This window comes from Galendromus occidentalis, unplaced genomic scaffold (genome assembly GCF_000255335.2).
Source record: "Galendromus occidentalis unplaced genomic scaffold, Mocc_1.1 scf7180000077452, whole genome shotgun sequence".
Taxonomy (NCBI): Eukaryota; Metazoa; Arthropoda; class Arachnida; order Mesostigmata; family Phytoseiidae; genus Galendromus; species Galendromus occidentalis.
Window position 1 is genome coordinate 114,174 of NW_003805440.1, and position 19,057 is coordinate 133,230.

Genomic DNA, 19,057 nt, shown 5'->3' on the forward strand with positions numbered 1-19,057 from the left:
ATGCGGTGAGGGGGGGGGGGCTGAAGCGGAGGATGACGGTTCTAGATCTCACTGATGAGTATCCTCAAAGAGCCACGCAAGGCAAGCAACAACGAATTAAAATCAAGTTTTGCGAAATGTTTGACAGAGTTGACTCGAGCGAGTTCCGCTAGCTTGGCGCCGCCGTCACTCAGCGAAAGTGTTTTGCAATGCGCTTCGTCGGAGTGCCGAAATCCGAGCGAATCCAATCGTGTCTAACACGCTATTGAGACGGACGGGTGTTTTTTTCGTCTTCCATCGAAGGGTGTCCTGAAATGTTTTGGCTCCTTGTTCCATTTCTTTTCTTCTTGATAGGCACCTTGACGATTTCGTCACCGATGGATATATAGATAGATAGATGGATGGATGGACAAAAACACACAACCAGGGCGGACGCATCGTTGGGTCCGTTGGACAGTCGTCGTCGGCATCCACAGCGCGGAAAACGACGGTGATGATTTCTACACCAATTGAAGAGTGTTCTGATTGATTCTATTGTGGCAGCGTCGCAAATGCCAACAAAACGGGCTGCTCCGGAAGACAGAGCCCTGCTCTTCGTGGTCGTCGCCACCGCAGCCACTGCCACTCTATTAAAAGACCTTGTTGCAGATGGTGAGCGGCGAAAAAATGCGGAATGGAAGACGTTCGGCCAGCGATAGCGGGAGCCGCGCGATAGTCTTCGATGACGCTGTGACGCAAGCGCTTCGCTCCGGCTCGGATTCGCGGCCGACCGGCTGGCCGGCCACTGTCCGTTGTTGGTCCAATAACATCGTCAACAAACGGGGCATCTTCTTGATGTCGATTTCAACAACGTCGTCTATCTGAGTGAGCAGCCGGCGGGCCAGCCGCGCCTTCGCCTCGCCGGATGTTGCGTTGTCCGCGCGTTCGTGTGTAAGTATGTGGATGGATTAAAGCAAATCGTCGACTACATACTCGCGTCTCCATCAGGGATTCACGCAAGCGAAGCACACGAAGGGGAACAGTTATTCAAGTTTTCGAAAGAAGTAGACGAAGATTTCATCGTTTTCATCATCGAGTGCTAAACGGCTCGAGATTCTGCTCAGAAGGTCGAGCACGTCGAGGAGCATTCGGTTTGGTTTTGTACAATATAGTGATCCCAAACGATGATGACGACGAATAGGCTCGGCGTCACTCGTCACAATTCCGAGCTGATCGTACAGTTTAGGATTTCTGGGAACGTTGCGTCGGGAAGCGATTTCCACGGAATATAGACGCGAAAATCGACCCATCGCTCTTGGAATCAGCACTTGCGATGCAATAATCGAGTCAGAAGCCGCTGATTGATTCGTTCACCACGGAGTCAATTCCTACGATCGAGCGCATTCTGCCAATCATTTTCTCAGCATCGACTCGCGCTCTTCGGCATTTTCTCGCCGGCCATTCAGCACACTGCACTTGGAAAGGCCGCGCGGAGACGAAATCATCAACGAGGGCTTTATCAGCAGAAGCTTTCGTTTTCATTAGGCGTCGACAAGTCTGATCGTGATGGTTTCGGATTTCATCCATTGCTGGGTAATTGATAGAAAGCTCGACCGTTGTTCCTCCGGCTGCCTTTTCCGTTGCTTCTCTGAATGGAATTTCGTTGCTCTGCCGCCACAGCAGCAGCGGCAACGGCAGCGAAAGTTCGACAAGGCAAAAATAGCCATCGCACTTGATGATGGACCCAATCGTAGCCGATGGGAAGGAGGCTGCAAATCAATGGAACTCCGTTCATCTGATACGAAGTCGCTTGTGATACGCGTCCGACGGATCAGCGGACGGTCCGACGGATGCACGGACCGACCGATTGATCGAAGCTCGAAAGGTTGGACGACGTCCTTGCCCTGTTCTTGCTTGCCTGCCATTGTCTCGTGGAACGCTGCCTGCCACACCCCACGAAAGCTTCTTTGTTGAAATTGTCTTTTTTTTGCGCCAGCTGGCCAGTTGGCTATCTGAGTGGTCGGCTGAATTGCTCGTCGAATTAGATATCAGAGCTCGCTTTCGAACGGTCGTTCCACGTGCGGCAAACGTCGCAAGTGTTGCAACTTTTGAGGATTCCCCTCATTAAGTCAATCTTGAGGTGCTGCTCTCCTCCATTCCAAGTGCTGTTCCAAGTACCTCTGCGAAGAAGTCCGATGAGGGGTCCAAGTAACGGAGGAGCTCATCGAAAACAAGTCGTGTAATTTATATCGAGTGTTGCGTACAAACTAATGCATAACACGTCTATCGGACAATTACTATCGATTACTACAAACCGTGAAAGCATCTCTCGGAGCGAGAATGTCATATATGTATTATTATAGCCTGGGGACGCACGCCAAATTAACAGTAGCCCACGGTAGCTCAAGGGCCGCTCTTCGATTTACGCCAAAGGCATCCAGATCGCCGGTCAGTCACTACGGTTTCGACACGATACTTCCAAAGACCACGCCAAATCGCTCGCTTCGACCGGGAGCTATAGCATCGTGGACGATCGCTCAAGAAGAAGTCCTCAAGCACTCGCAAACTGATGAATATCCGTTTTTAGCGTTTCATTTCACGCGTTCCACCATCAGGGGCTGTTCGGAATCGGGTAATCGAAAAAAAACGTGTTCCCATCTCATTGGAACAAAGATCGACCTGCATCGTTTGTTCTGGCGTTCCGTCCCGACCCATCCCAAGGTTGGAATTCTGAGTGGATATACAACATTGATGACATCGTTTCTCCGAAGGGTATTTTCTGATTCTTCCGACGCTTCGAACGAGGCACAACGATGTCACATCACCGATCATTTTTCCATTCATTTCTCCTTCCTGGAGAGAATTCCGAGCGCGAGGGTGGACGGTAGCGAAAGTTAATAAGCGGCGAAACAAGAGTAGATTAGGCTAACAAAAGATACTTCTGTTCAGTTTTTTTCTTTCTCTTTTCCGCGAACGGCTCAGAAGAATCGATCCGAAGACTTCTTGAGTCATCCATCATGGCTTCACCCGCCCGCGCTACGGTCGTCGTTGCTACGTCCACGGCTAAAGGACGGTCACTCAAAATTGACCATTCTCTTCGCAAAGTCCCCTCCCTAATCAAATCGACACAATACCCGCGCACAGCCTCGAGCTCTGCGCTTGCTTTGGGGTGCGAATCTCGTCGCGGCGTTAAATTTTCGGAAGGTTTCCCCGCCTTCCGCGGGATTCTTTGTAATCCCCCGGGCTGTCTCATTCTTGCCGGTCCAAAGCTGCTCATGGAGGATCAGCTGACGCCTTGTGGTATTTGTCCCAGGACAAATGAGCCAATGATAGCCGAGAAGCTAGCCACTTGTACGCTTGCAGCGTAGTCCTCGGAACTTTTGCCACCGTATCTGGATCTAGGATTTCATCGTCTCTGGGAACAAACGACACCGGTCATCTGGTCCCATGTGCTCAAGCAGAACCGCCATGAGCCCTCGGCAGATAGCTATCCGACGCCAGCCCCATAGTAAACAATGATATTGCCCCCAATGCCATCGACTCGCATCGGAATTGGGCCACCACTTTGCCTGGATGGCTTGCTGGATCGCAGGATGGCAAGGCAAGGCAAGGCGTGGCAGGGTCCCCTCCCGAAGAGCGTTGTGCCAAGGACGACAGGGATCGACCAGCTGGTTGTCAATGACGATCGCCTTTACCGAGTGGAGGAAGACAGAGCAAGGAAGATCGACGGAAAGAAATGGGGCGAACCGCTGCGCTATCTTCTGAAGATCAAGGACATCCGTCCACAGGAGTATTAGCCGTTCCAAAAAAATGTCCGCTATCGCTGTTTTCGGTTATCGTGAATAGCTGTTAGAGGAGTGGATTCTTTCAGAGAAAGAAACGAAGAAAAAAGTAGAGGATATATGTAGAAAAGTCCCTCGAACGGCACCGCGAGTAGAGTTCTTCCGCATCATGGGTTGGCCTTATTGGCGCGGGAGTAGGGGACGTTGGACGACCTAGAAGTGGTCGCTACAGCGAGACGCACCCGATCGCCGCTCGCTTGCCTCTTCATCGGTCATTTGGCGTACGCGAGCGGTAGTAGAGTAAAGGCGAGCCACATTCTCTGGCTTGAGTAACTATTCCAGCGATAAGCATGAATGAGAGAGGCAAACGCCATCGGACGACACGAGAAGACGTTTGCCGACCAGAACTTGGCAACCGATGAGGGTGAACCGTTAGAAGGAGGAGAGACCAGGCATGATACGTACGCAGATCTCATTCACTAGTTTTCTCGCGAGCAGGTCCGCCTCCCTTCCTCTGCACCGCCAGAAAAACGTTTGACAGGCCTTCTTAATTGTTACCGATGGCGGTCAGGAGCGGAATATCGAAACAACGGCAAGCTTAAACGATTGGATAGGCGTCTGCGGAGAACGTCCCACCGACATGAGTCAACCCAATCGGAGCGGCTCGGACACAATCGTGCGGACACAGTCCACAGATATTCAGGCTGAGCCAGGAGGAGATTCATCTGGGCAATTTATTCGAAAGGATAGTATGACTTTGTCGTGTTTCAACTCCTTCCACCAGACTTGTTGTTACTGTCGGTCCGCTCATAGATGCTCGCCGACGCGACGTCTCCGTTCGTGAGCCGAAACCCTTAGCCGGTGCTGCTCTTATTGCGGGAAGAGCAATTTGTCGGATTTGTTGTGCATCCGCCAGAGCAGAGCGCAATTGAGGGAAACAATAATCACCTATCGGAAACGGGGAGTGCCTGTTTCGGAGGCTCAAAGCGGAAGAATTGTGAAAGATCATGTGCGCGAAATACGGTGCTATGCAAGAGAGCGCCGAGAGACGTGGCTGACCGTCTATTTTGACTCTATTCTGGATTCTCATGCTTGTCTTCCCCAGCGCTCTCTTACACGCTCGTCCCTGTCTGGAATTCGCTCGGACGTTATTTACGGCGACATCGGCGGCGGCGGCGGCTGACCAATGTTTGGTGCTCTGATAAAGTGGCGTCGCAAGGCCATCCACGCGGTCCTGTGGTATTGGATTGACTGTCTTTCCTCCTCCATGTATCTGGCGAACGTTTTTCCGACGACGGACCACTGCCACACGGCGGCAGCCGTGTGTCGCCGCTACCGGTCGACATCGCGCGGAACATCGGCAGCGACGACGACGACCACCGAAGCGGCGTTATCTTCGGGATGTAACGTTGCCCGGAGCTAGCGATTGGCGTTCATTTTTCGCCCAGTCATTCGGACGGACGCTCTCTCGCTCTCGCTCGCTCACTCGGTCAGTCAGTTACTCGGCCAGTCATCTGAGAGTTGGGTAGGGCAAGGCAGATTGAAGGCCGTCTTGGTTAGATGCGCCCTTTTTCGCCGATCAATCGATCGCTCGGTCGCCCGCTAGCCTCTAGCCCGTGCCAAAGCAAGATATTCTGGAACGGAGCGAACTCATTCTGACGTTCAGTTCTTGGTCGAATGAATGTATCCGGACGAGGAATGTATCCCTTAACGTCGACGACGACGCTGCTGTAGTCAAAGAGTCGCCGTTCTTCCTCGAGTTTTGGAAAACTCGTGTCCGTCCATGCAGAAACAACAGACAACAAAACGCCGAGCGATGACGGCGCCTGCCGTACGGACGAATCTTCATTTTCAAAACTCAGTAGGTTACTGTCGAATTCGTCGTTGTTGTAGTTTTCGTGAGATGGGGTCACGGGCTGTGGTCATCAAGGGACATCAGATCAGAGTACCACGTGGACGAGCCCTCTTCGTTCGCGGCCGGAACGGCAACAGCCGCAAATGAAATTACACTCAGAGTGCGAGCCATCAGCGACAGTGTTTCTGTCCCATAGAGCACTGGACGCGGTGGCGGCGACGACCACTGCTCCAGCACCATTAGAGAAGAACGCGCAAAGTGAAAAATCTCGACGCGTCCGTCGTAAACAACGCGACCACAACAGTTACAGTCCCGGTGATGGTGGCGACAGCGGCGGCGGCGGCGGCGGCGACAACAACGAGAACTAAGCCACTGGAGTTCCGAGGTGTCAGACTGACTGACTGGAAGTCCTCCTGTAAGTCGCTCGGCTGGCCGGTCCGGATACAAGCCGTTCCCGTACCCGTCTTCTGCCGAAGGATTCTAGTATGCGGTCCAGCTCATTGTCGACCTTTTCCCCACGTTTCAATCCATCCATCCTTTTTTTTCCGAGCTGTTGCAGAGCATTTTCTCATCATCTCCATTATGTTTGTTGTGGTCCCCCAGAAGAGTGTTGATGTCACCAAGCACCACCGCTCGCTCGGCCACCCCATAAAGTCACCGGCCGATGGATCTGATGCGGTCACCGTAACTCACTAAAGCAGCAGACTTCATTTCGCAGCCGTTGTTGTCGTTGGCGACGGCAGTGGAATTCATTGATATTTCCCAGTGGTCACACGCGTTTGAGCTTAGTTCGCACCATCGCTTTGTGTTTAAACTTCTGTCGTGGTTCTGTCTTCATCCTATATTTCTGGGGACGAATCCCTGGATTCGTTTTCTCTCCCCGTCCATCCATTGATTTCCGCTGAAGTATCACTGTGCTTGATGTCATCTTTCGCCAAGGCTGATCGAAATCTGTCATCAGCCGGTAGTGTCATATTTGAGGATGAGCTCTCGGACAATGCTTTCTCTCAATATGCTTTTTCTGTGGCAGCGCCGCGTCAGTCCAAGACGTTTTCTTCTTCGAGCTCTGCCGAATCCGTCAAACTCTTCAAAGAGTCTCTTCCCCTGAAATCTCATTCGAGGCAGATGCCTGGAATTCCTGAGAGATCTCCTGATGAATGATTTCCGCGTGTCGCTCGATGTTCGAAGTCAGGAAGCCGAGGGAATATGAGATATCCGGATGGGTATTGTTTTCGGGAAGTGGAATGGCATCGAAGAAGTCACCGAGACTAGAATAGCATGGGAGAAGTTCTCTCCGTCTAGCCGGCCAGACCGTCCATTGGCACGTCTCGTGGAGTTCTGTGCCTCCGCGACGCCCCCATCAACAGTGTTTGCCGGTGATGCTGTCGGTGATGGCAGTAATGATGTTGTTGAAGTGTTTCGTCTTCGGGAAGAAGGGAGCGTTTGTGTTGTTATGGCTTTGTCGTGTGCTGCGTCGCGATTCACTTAGGCCCCATCAATGCGTTATGGAGCGTTTTCCTCTTCTCGCCTCGGGAACGTCGGAGAATCGTGCATACCGACTCCTAACCCGTTGATGTCAGCTTGTCGACGGCATCCCACCGGCTGGGAGCCACAACGAATGGAGAGATCCTTCCCCGTCCCGGCTCGGGGCAACAAACCCACTCAGAGCAGCAGGAGCAGAAGCGATGTGTTCGGGCTCGGGACTAACCCGCTACAGGGTTGTCGTGATCGTCCCATCGCCTCGGTATCATGGGACACCCTATCGATAAGTGGGACAGAAACGAGGCGATAACACGGCAGCGATACTGAAGATGATTGTGGAGGAAGGTCATTCGAGATACGAGTTTTTTCTACAGGGCTGAGCGCCCGTCAGCTTGTGCGGGATATCCGTTCATTCGTTCGTTTGGAAGGCCGGAAAAATCTCTCCAGAATCATGTGAAGGTCTTCCGAGTTTTCGGAGAGTTCAAGCTGAGCGCGGGCGTTCCTCACGCCGGAGGTCTTCAACGTCATCGAATGCTCTGGAGATAAAGTCTCTTCGGGAACGCATAAAACCGTTAGTCGCAGACCATCAGGTTATCAGGAGCGTTCCTCAAGGGTACCATCAAGCAGATCAGCGTTTCCCTTCGGACGCGTACCTGCTAGCCGCTCCTATCGAGAAGTTCTCCCGCCGCCGACGACGCTTATCGAGCAATTAAATAGTTACAGCCAACAGCAAAAAGTCCAAGGGTTCCACAGCGATCGATGAGAATAATTTCTGGGCAAGTTGGACCGAAGGGAGACATTTAGGCGATGGATGGATGATTGATACATTTGTTCATGTCCCCTAAAAGACAAAGACAGTTTTTGTTCGACCCACAAACGCTTCAGCCTTTCGATGGCTCCCTGACGTCGTCGACGCAACGGGACAAGGACGTTTGGTGACACTGATCTGATCGCCGCTGCTGGATGCGAAGAGGACCCTACGGCCCACGTGGTGGCCCACATGAGATCTGATGGATCTGCATAGTCACTCAAAGAGCCGTTGTCTGTCGGTGCGCCAGCGCGGGGGGGCTAACGGAGTCAGAGACGACACGGAGCAGAATTCTTACATCCGTTGTTCTCCGCATTGTTTGCAACGAGCGTATCTCAGGACCGAAAAGATCCTTAACGACATCGGAAACGTTTCATCGATTTCTGTCTCTATCATCGATCGGCATTTTACGCGTCACGATCGTCCTCGTTCGGTCATTCCGGATCTGGTAGAGGTAGTCAACGAAGTATTTTTAGCTGCGGTACAAGGAGAGAAAATTTCTGCGGTCGGCTACCATGGCGCCGATAACGGACCGATTCGACCAGCCTGGTCATCGACGCATCTTGAATCGGAGAGACGGAGTTCATGAAGTTCCGCAGAGTCTATTCGTCGCTCTAGGAATGCCTGAACGGAATCTTCTGCACGATGATTCGTGCATCCACAATAATTAATGCGTACATGCGTGAATTCTGGACAGATGTGACAAGAGCGTGATTGATCACGCGAGCATTGTTCGATTGGTGTATAGAGGCTTTGCTCGGCGTGAAATCTTCTCTCTGATGTCTTGTTGGTATTGTCGTCGCTGTCCTGGTCGTCTTCATCGTCGTCTTCGCTGTTGCTGGTGGTGCGGCTGTTGGCGTTGCTGTTGTTGTCGTCGTCGTCGCCACGACTCTCTTAGGTCGTTCATCGAGTTCCTGGGATCCTGTATCGAGCAAATGAAGTTGTCGTCCGTGTGCCCTGCTGAGAGGGTCCCGGACACTGTGTGCTTTGTGAGTCTCGACACCTCGATCTTTGAAGAGAGCGAGGCCACGATTCTGGTATCTCTTTGAGAGAAGCCAGAGAGCTCATAGGAATGAGCGCTCTGTGTCGCACTCTTCGTCCCGTCCGGGGTCGTCCTCGTTGTCGTCGCGCTTGTCGAACGCTTCGATGAATTCCGTGCATGGCTTGCAACAAAGGTGTGAACTCGACGCTGGGATAAGCGAGAATGCCTCCGCGGACGATGATCGCTCGACCTGCCCCCATCTCGAAGCACAAAGAGTTGAGGTGGGCACAAAAAGATGAGCCGCACAGCACATGCTGGATCTCTTCGGATTAGCAAACATCTCACCCGGCATCAATGCAACAGGTTCAGAAAGCTCCGTTTTTTTCCTTCACAGATCGAAAGAATAAGACATTTTCATCCGTTCGCGAAGAGGTGAGACGATGCGCGACCTCAACGCAATACAAAGAGGAGAAGAACTCTTGAGCCTCGCTCCAGCCGCGGATCCTACGAAGCAGATCTCTACGGACTGACGCAAGCGCCAAGTTATTTTCGCGCATGGGCTCGGCGAGCATTTCGAATGCGTAACCGTGGCCGAGCTCATGAATACCGAATCGCGACTGAGCTTCGGCGTTTCTGATGACCGGAGATACGATACGCGTTTCAAGTTCCTGTGCGACGGACGTCCCCGGGCGATGTTGGCGTCATGCTCGACTTCATGAATTTGGCAAGGAGGTCCATCGACATCCCGTATTAGATAGCGAGGGAGCTGGAGTCAACAAGCTAGGCAGTTCTAGTTCAGGTGTCTTCAGACGATCTTTTCGGATCCCTCGTACGCATGCCTCGAGACCCCGGGTATCGGGGAAGCGAAATTTCATTGAACAACATCGACCAGACCGAGAATAAAGTCCGATTTTTGCTCAGATGGGGATGAATTGTTATGGATGCTTTCTGTTGTCGTATTTGAGGTCGAAGAACGTCGAGTGAGATATCTTGATGTTGTTCAGAGAGATTCGAACGTCTCACTCTCTCGAATGCAGGAGAAAGGGCACATGCGAATCCGGTCAGAAAACCGAAGAAGAAGATGAAGACGGCGACAAAGAATGAAGCGCCGCACTCAGAGAAGCTTCAACAAGAGAAGAATACAGAGGTGTAACCTCGGCTGGCGTCCGAGGCATCTGCCATAATGAATACACAATGCATCGCAACAAGCAACCCCTCTATACGATGCGACGGGCGAAGGGACGGGGGACGAGGAAGGTAGCCTAGGAAGGAAGCTAGAGTAAGCAAACTCGACCCACGACTCGGAACGATCTAAAAGCCCGAGGCATACGTTTTTCGGATTCACGAGCGATTCAGTGCGCAATTTCGTCCTGATCGTTTCGGTGGCAGATACGAACGTTCGGGCTCATTGTCTCCAATAATCATTAGAACAATCATTGCTCTTCCTCGGATCGAGTGCACGCGTCTTGAGCAACGAGGAACCGATGACTTTTGTATAGGGACCTAATCCGCTCCGCAGATGGGCTCTACGACGGAAAAGAGCTATGATATGGACACATACAGGACAGGAACAGGGCGCGAGCTCTGATCGAAGGAGTCAGGTCGTGTCTTCCTCCGTCGTGGAGCCGAGTCGACTACACATCGGAGAACAAGAATGAACGCAGGGTTTTCCATGACAAGCCTTTCTTCGTGGAATCATCTCCTCGGCTGGCGAGAACCGAACTTGAAAAGTCCTTCCGACTGGAAGTCATCCGTACAGACTAGTCCGTGGCTGCCGGTCGGCCAATGGCATGCGTTGGCTCATCTCTCCCTGCGCGCATCTCTGCCAGTGCGGCCCAATCACAGCGCATCCCCGGCACAGCGCCGCATAAGTAGCTGCTTCTACCGCCAAAGAGAGACAGCGAATAACTGTGAATCGGAAGAAGCGCGCTGTATCCTTCCACGCCACCAAGGATGCGCCGCCATACACCATTAGGAAACTGCGTGGAAATCTCAGAATTAAAAAGAGGAACGCCAGGAGGACGTCTGACCAAGACTTCTTCGGTGGAGATCGAGATTGTTCATAGGTGGTTTCATAGTCGGCGTCGAAGCTCAATTCTCACTTATTAAGAGCTAGGCATGGCGGATGACGCGTTGCGGAGATTAGGCGAAGTCGAGTCCATTGGGTTGCTGTATGTCACTCAGAATCGTGCTTGCCAACGACTTACCGTCAAAGATAAGAAACCGCAGAATCGAGAAGAGTAGGCTCGAACGTCTGAGTTTTCTCGGTGATTTAGACAGGGAATCAACACGGTAAATCCTACAGTATTGCACAGAACGTACACGACACACACAAACTCGGAGAACACGTGTTCAATCACGGGGCTGACGGCTGGTGACGTACGCTGGAGACAATCGAACTCGATGCGGTTCTCTCTAAGACCGATCAAACGAATAGCTCTCTACGACATCTCTGTCGTATACCGAAAGTCATTACTGGGGGGTTGGGGCAAGATGCGCCGGTCAGTGGGGGTCAGTCGTCACTGGACAGGCAGTCACACCGACGGACGGACTGACTGACAGAATAACGAACGAACGAACAGACGGACAGACCGACCGACTGACTAATACACAAACCGACTGTCTGACTGACACTGGACGGACGAACGGAGCGACCAAACAAGCAAGCGAACGGCCACCAGCCGAGCTGTGCTCAATGCTCGGCTTTTCAGAGCAAACTGTCTGTCTCGGATAGCGAAACGAAGCGCTGCCGAAACGCTGAAGCTTCGGAGCTCCCTTTCCACTGCGCTCGCCCACCACGCCCAGGAGCTCCTGTGAGGGTGGAATAGACCACCAGCAATACTAGATGATAACGGAACAGATCATGACGACGCTGGCGATGATGATGATGACAACGGCGACGGCAGCGACGACGACTTCGGCGCGACGTCGACGACAACGGCACCCAAGGGAGAAAGTCTTACTCAATTGAGTCAGCTCTGCTTAGCGTCCGCTAAGAGCGGTGACAGTGACGTCTTCAAATTTTCGCCACCGCTTTAAACAGAGGTTCTATGAAAGTTGAAACCGCACTACGAGAGCTGCTCTGCGTGTCGATCTAGTTCGATCATCATTGATTATGATTAGTCATCGTCTCGCTTATCTGAACACTGCGTCAAGAATTGAAATACGGTATCCCCAGAACAGCGACGATATCGTACTGCTAAAATGAGATGCCCATTCAACAGTTTGAAGAATCGTCAATGATGTTCAATTTCTGGAGGAACCACAGAAGCGCTTTTGTTACATGTAATATTTTGAAACAGTGTTGAGACAAGAAGTCGGCGTTTATCGCGTGTGGGGCTACTGGAAGCACGTCGTATATCAGGTTTTGTGTTCGGCTGTATTCTGTATCCGACGCGCTATATGAGACGACGAACTAGTATATCTGCTCACCACCGAAACTAGTAGCACTAGCATCGTCACGGCCACAAATATGATACGACGCCATATAAGCAAAGAAGCAAGTTTATGTGACAGAAGCTCATATCGAAGATTCGTGCAGGGCGCACCTAAAGGGAATCCACGCTGTGCTGCGCCATAAAGAACCGACTCGACTCCCGGCCGAAAGCGTTACGGTAGTACTCCGCATATTCAGAAGAAATTCTTCCCGGTCCCGAGTCATTGGGTTTCTGATCCCCCTTGTTTAGCTACATGAAGTCTATAACCGGAAGGAATTTCTTCCTCTGATCGAAGCCGCACATGGTTCCGCACGGGATCTTATGTCCATCTTATGCTCGATAGAAGCTGCCGCAGCATTCGGAAATTAGAAGAATCAATCCGAACCAAAAAGTTCGATTAGCGTCATCCGATGACCCTGTCCAAGAATAAGTGACAGTGCGTGAACGTGCTTCATAGAATCTTCAGAGCCATCGTGAAGCAGCGTCCTTCCTGCTGATTCCCGTGATGTGGGGCTTGCCACTCCGCTGACGTAATGGAGAAAAAACAAGACCACTCAAGACAGCGACGAGCCTCTTCAGAATGCTCTTGAGCCGGAGCGCTTCTCGAGATGCTCTCCATTCGACAAATTTCCGATCCACCCTGTTTTCCGAATTCAAGGTTCCGCTGGACATCTCTGGTTTTGGTATCGATCAGGATCACTTCAACTCGGATCGTCATGCCTTACGGATGCATGCGTTACGAGTGGACTAAGTCAGTCGATGTGGATCTTACCCCTCATCACTCATGGCGAGTAATCATTCAGGAGCAGTTCCCTCATGGAATCTGAGCCGCCAACTCGAAGCCCGGAGTTCGAGGGGCACGTTTTGGAGTCGTCAGAGGAACTTTGGTCCCCATGTCAGTTTTCTAGAGCTCGAAAATACGGGGGCGAATGCGGGACAGGCAAAGAGCAGCAAATGACTTCGTAGATTTTGCTGACAGCCGCAAAGCAGTATGAGCGAGACTCAGAGCGAACAGGGAGGAAATGCGCTAATGCGCCGTGTCGGATCGGAGTTACTTCACTTTGTCTTCGCCACAGCTCTGCCTCCCGCAACGCACCACCAAACGCTCCGACGAACTTTCGGAGGCCGTAGCGAGGTCGCCGCGTTCAAGAGTTTTTGCATCACGTCTGCAAGGACCCACTTGCTTCTTACTTCTCCACGTCTCAGCCTAATTGACGAACTTTCCCCCCCGACCCCTCATTACGGGAGTTGCAAGAACCTCAGAAACGCCAACTTTCGTACCGGTGGAACGGCTCCGACTAGGATCGAGTTGGGGAAAACTCAGGTCGATGTCACTTTCCAGAGTCCCTCATTTTTTTCCAGTTCCACAGAGAAATCGGTGAGTTCGCCCGCGACCATCAGGGAACTGCTCGTCCTCTTAGGGTCCTTGGAGCTTCACCGTGTTGTTTGTCGTAACCCTTCATTCATGGGGGCTTCCATCCAGGATGGATCATCAGAAGGGATAAGTCTGTTCGGGCAGCCACAGTGACGAATCGCTTGATGATCTCAACCGAGGTGCTAAAGTTTGATGAAACGGCAATGCTTCTGTGAGCAAATTGCTTCGAGCAGAGGCGTTGCACTGAGCTATTTACAGGGAAATCCATGATGACAGGATAGAAAGATGAAATAGAATAACCGTTATAAATATATAAATGTATTTATATATAAATAACTTTAAATTGAGACGTTTCGGCCTGCTGATTCAGCGCGTCGGTACTGAAATTCCTTAAGTCAGTCAACGTGTGAGCCGACCGACCGAGCGGCCGCCAGCAATCGTTTGTGTAATTTGGGCGCTGGAGCAGCCGCTCTGGAATCGGTAACCACACACTGGATGGACGAACTGCGTTAAGTTGCACTGTGCGTTCAAGAGTTGAATCGTTTCTTGTAGCTTCTGATGCAATAACAATAGCGGATTCGGAATCGAGGGAAAAACGAAGAGGAAAGTTGCGCTGGGAAGGGCTCTCCCGGCGACGTTCGTGGCCGCAGCGACCGTCTTACGAATCAACATGATCGAGCGTTACTCCACAAACGTAACAACGGCCGCTTGTCTTTGATTTCGCGAAGCTTTTTCACGGGACGCGTTCCCCTCTGTTTTTCCCTCATTGAAGGGTGCAGTGCAAAATCAATAAAACTGGCGACACCGATAGGAGGGGACAGGATCTGTCTACCGGGGAAGCATCGCGATACCACGTCGATCGCTGCGTCCGCTCCGATCCATGATGAGCTGTTGCACACGTGACGATTGGGCGGACGGTTCGGATTGCGGACGGACGTACTCGACTTTTTTGTCCGAAGCAAGGATTCCATGGTCGGATCCCCGATAGGGTAGCTGCCGATGCCCTTGTATGCCTACTTTTGTAACGAACGATCGTGTGATCGCGGTGATTTTTTATTTTTGTGTTCCGGACCGCCTGTGTCCCTGCTTTGATTGTTCTTGAATACTTGGGAGACTTTCTCCCAAGTCGTCTTCGCTTCGCAGATAAATCCTGACTTCGTCTCGTTTTGCTGAGCATCAGCTCCCGTTATAGATTCCTTCATTTTCTTTCCGCTCACAAATCTTTGATCAGGTACTTCGTGTCTATCCTCAAACACTGAATCACCTTCAATACGACAAGTCCGACAGGCAATCGAGTGCACGGGGGCTGAATTCGGGAGAGCATATTCATTGCGAAGCGTCACAAAGCGTTTTCCGTGAGCTTGACAGGGAGATGAGCGAGACCGAAGAGGCCAGGCTACCATTGCCACCGCGTGAAAAAATCTGCTCTCGTTCAAGAGGATGGCGAGATGCAGAACGAACTTTCTTGTAGTTCACAAGAGGGACCTCTCAACCCCGGTGTTGCGAGTTCCGTATCGAGCGATCGATTCGCCTACCTCGTACGAAGCGACCATGAATATGTAGTCCCCGCCGAGCGGTGATATCTTCGGCATGAGCTAGCTAGCCGCGACGCCGACGGTCCGAGAGAACAACTTCTTCTTAAAGGCAGCAAATCCTCTCAGTCATTTCAACTTCCATCCGACCACAGGGAAACCCGTTGCAACAACAAAAAGCATCGAGGGGAATCGCAGACACGCACAAAAAGAAGAGCAAAAGTGAAATTGCCTCGAGTCACATCAACATCGAAAACCACAAAAATTTTCCCCACTGAAGGGACGGAACCGCCCGATGCGTCAGTGTTCATTCGTGCTCCCCCGTTTTCGTTCCAAGAATCCCGAGATAGTTTTGCGTAATCGAAGTTTTTGCGTTCGAGTAATGAAGACGCTCTGTTGAACGAAAGTGAAACTATGGAAAGCACCGTTACGGCTCGGCATCTTACAAAAACATCGCGGCCGACCGGCGGCGACCGTCGTCGTGCTGTATCGATATCGCGAAAGGAAAATGCCACTCGTCGTGATCGGGTTGCTTCTATTATTCTGAACAGTTCCGATTTCGAAGCACAAATGAATACGTTATTATGACCGCAACGAATTGATCATGATGTCATGACCGAAGCTCGTGAGAATAGGATTCTTTTCGTCACCACGCATGCATCATGTCCTCAAGCTGGGTTATGCCGTCCCATCGTCAACGAAATCGCTCCTCGGGCCATAGTCATGAATTCCTGGGGTACAGGGATCAGCAGTCGACGTGAAATCGGCAGAAGGGTTTCAAGTTACGCATTTTCGAATCCACGGGTACGCTCATCGATAAATCCAGCTATTTCGGAACGCAACGCTTCGCACGTGTCAGAATCACGGGATTGATCGGCCGAGCGAGTGTTTACAAACAGAATGCGTTGACTTCCTGCCAGAACATCGAAGAGCCTCACAAAGATCCGTTTCTCAGGTAGCAGCGCCGCTGACACAAAAACGTCGGATCATTGAAAGCGATGCTTGCTCTCGAGGAGCGGCACTCGATTGGGCTTTATTTTCGGAAGCGGCCCTCGATTAAATGAAAGTTAGCACCTAGGGTGACTCCCGGAAGATTTTGAACGGGTCCATCGGACAGAAGAATCGTTCGTTCTGAACGCCGGGGATCCGCTTCTCCAAGAAACAAAGTACATTCGCGAAACATGCTCCTAATCGGAAGCCGAGGACTCAGAGAGCGGTAGTCAGCCATCTGAATGGTCGGAGCTCGGATATCTGTCGAATTTGCTGAGAAACTCACCCGAATTGATTTAACGATTCTTCTGAACGTTCGGAATGATGCGCCTCGGAGGCACCTAGAGGATCTGGATGCTGTGATTCCATGGGCAAGCACGACAACTAAATCGATCTGAAATAGAAAGAGGAAAATTATGATATGGGCTGGGAAGATGTCGTTCTGAACCCGCAGATGGGAGATGCCGAGGCGAACAAAGCACCAGAAATCTGATGCGTGAGGAAGAGTGGGTTGACTCCCTCGGATTGGAATGAAGCGGTGGGCTCCTGAATGATTGAAAAACATATATAAGCTCAAGACCGAGCTGAGGCTCAAGTATTCCATTGATCCGTCATTGGACAAATCCCCAATCGGGATAAGCATCTGGGTCGTCTTATTCAATCGAAAATTCAAAGCAGGGTGAATCCAGCAGACTCAGACGCATGGCCGTTGGCGTGCACGACTTCTGGAGCAACGGTAACTCCGAACACAGGCGATAACGCGCTTGAAGAGGCTTGGCCAATTTCGAGAGTCCAACTCTCGCTGCGCGGTAGCACCAAACAGTGCACCTTTTCCACATTCGAGTGACCCCGGCCACAGGTCACGAAACGCCACAACGAGTTGTCATTCGTACTCATCGAGAGTGCAGCGGTATTCCGAGCAGACCTTGAAACAGAGTGCTCCGAATGATCACATGATCTTCCCAATACCCTACGGAAGCGAGTCTGTGGATTTCATGAATTCTGAGCTGCCTTGAAGATTTGCACGCGGGAAGCGAAACCGGTGAAATCGGTGACCGCGGACGATCGTGACCGGCGGCTAACTGTCATTCCTGTCATTCAATCGCTCGAGGCGAAGATCTTCCACGGACTCCACCGCCCTAATAAATTTGACATCACAGAGCGGCAGACACGTTCTGATATGACGACCCGTCCCGGCGACGAACGAGGGCGAGGAATTAAGTGATAAGCCTCTTTTATTGGATAATTTCAATGACCGGCCGAGCTCAAGCTTTTCTAAGTTCTCAGTGGAATGTCCATCTACATTTCTAGTGACTCTCTGATTCGCGCGAGAAACGGTCTACCCTATCCGAAATCCGTGGCTGTCCAACGCTTCAGAGGGTCGGAGGTTGGAGCGCATACGAAGTCAATCTTTTTTGCCAATCGATACGGTGCTCCTGTCACATCCCCGCAGCTGTATTGATCCGCGGTCCCTATCCGTCCCCGTTCTGACCCCCATACCCGAAATCACCACCACTCCTCGGAGTCTCGCACGTCACCCTGAGCACCGGCCCAGCAGTGGCGTTTGACTCCCAATTTGAGGCCCGAGCTCTCATATTCGGGCAACTAGTGGCACGCTTACTCCATCTTAAGCCTTGCTCAGGTGAGAATTTTGGATCGGACGCGAGTTCTCGGGGCTCTCATCTAATAGGAGTTCGCTATCTGAGAGAAGTTTCATTTAGTATTGGCCATTGGCCATCGGATATCGTCTTATGCTTCTGCGATAGCTCGGACCTCGATATCTTATACAGCGCGTCGAGCTCACGCTGAAAAGTTCTCAAGTGGAGAAAAGCCGGAAAATCGACAGCTCCAGATCGCCGAATGACCACAAAGGAAGAAAAAACGCGGCTAAAACGAGAATTCATACAATAAGATATCCTGAGTAGATATTCGCCACTCCTAGTATATCGATTTGCCGAAAACTTCCGCTCATTACTCGCTTCCCCCTCCCGTCTGAATGGTGAGGATTACAGAGACGAAGAATCGATGTTGAATTTCATCTGAAGTGTCAACTGAGGCAAATGAATCGGAAAACAAAAAGCTTCAACGAACGGGGATGTCTTCGATGCGAAAAGCTCCACTTCAGGAGGAGAAAAGAATCCTTCTCTCCCATCGAGGGAACTAGTGTCACAGAAAAACGGTTGGAAGTTCGAGCTCCGTCGCGTCGTCTTGAGCTTCGCGGACTGTGATTCCTCTGGTCGAAAGAAACGAACGAAAGACCAACGGCCTGGGTTTTCGCTCTTAGGTTTCCGTCGTAGATTCCCTAGATTTCTCTGCAGCTTCTGTGAGATCGCGTGATGCGGTACGTCAAACTCCCGCACCTGTGATTATTCGGTGGGGGCGAGATTCAACGGTCGAGCACTGGATGACGAGGACCGACGTCGACGCAGGACCCTTCGCAGCATCTGTACGTTCCACAATCATTTGGATTCGCTCGGTGATTAGGACGGCAGCGAGAAACAACTCCGTCCGTCCATTCGTTCAGGAATCCTTCGGTCGAATCGAATCAATTCTCACGAGTGACGACTCCGCACACCCGACTCGTACGTATGCGATTCGGACGTACCAACGACCGGTGCGACGGACGAGGGTCAGTTCGTCGAATTAGCGACGATTCAAATTTGTCAACGCCTTTTCTGAACTTGTCAACTTCGATTCTGGCAATGTGCAGATGCTGTCCCGACGACCCTGAGCGAGCGGCTGGCGATTCGCTTATTATTTATCGGAGTGTTATCGCTGGAATGATTCCGAGGTTGGAATCGAAGATAAAATTAGCGTGAACGATGCGATCCCGAACGATGACAAGGACCATTAACC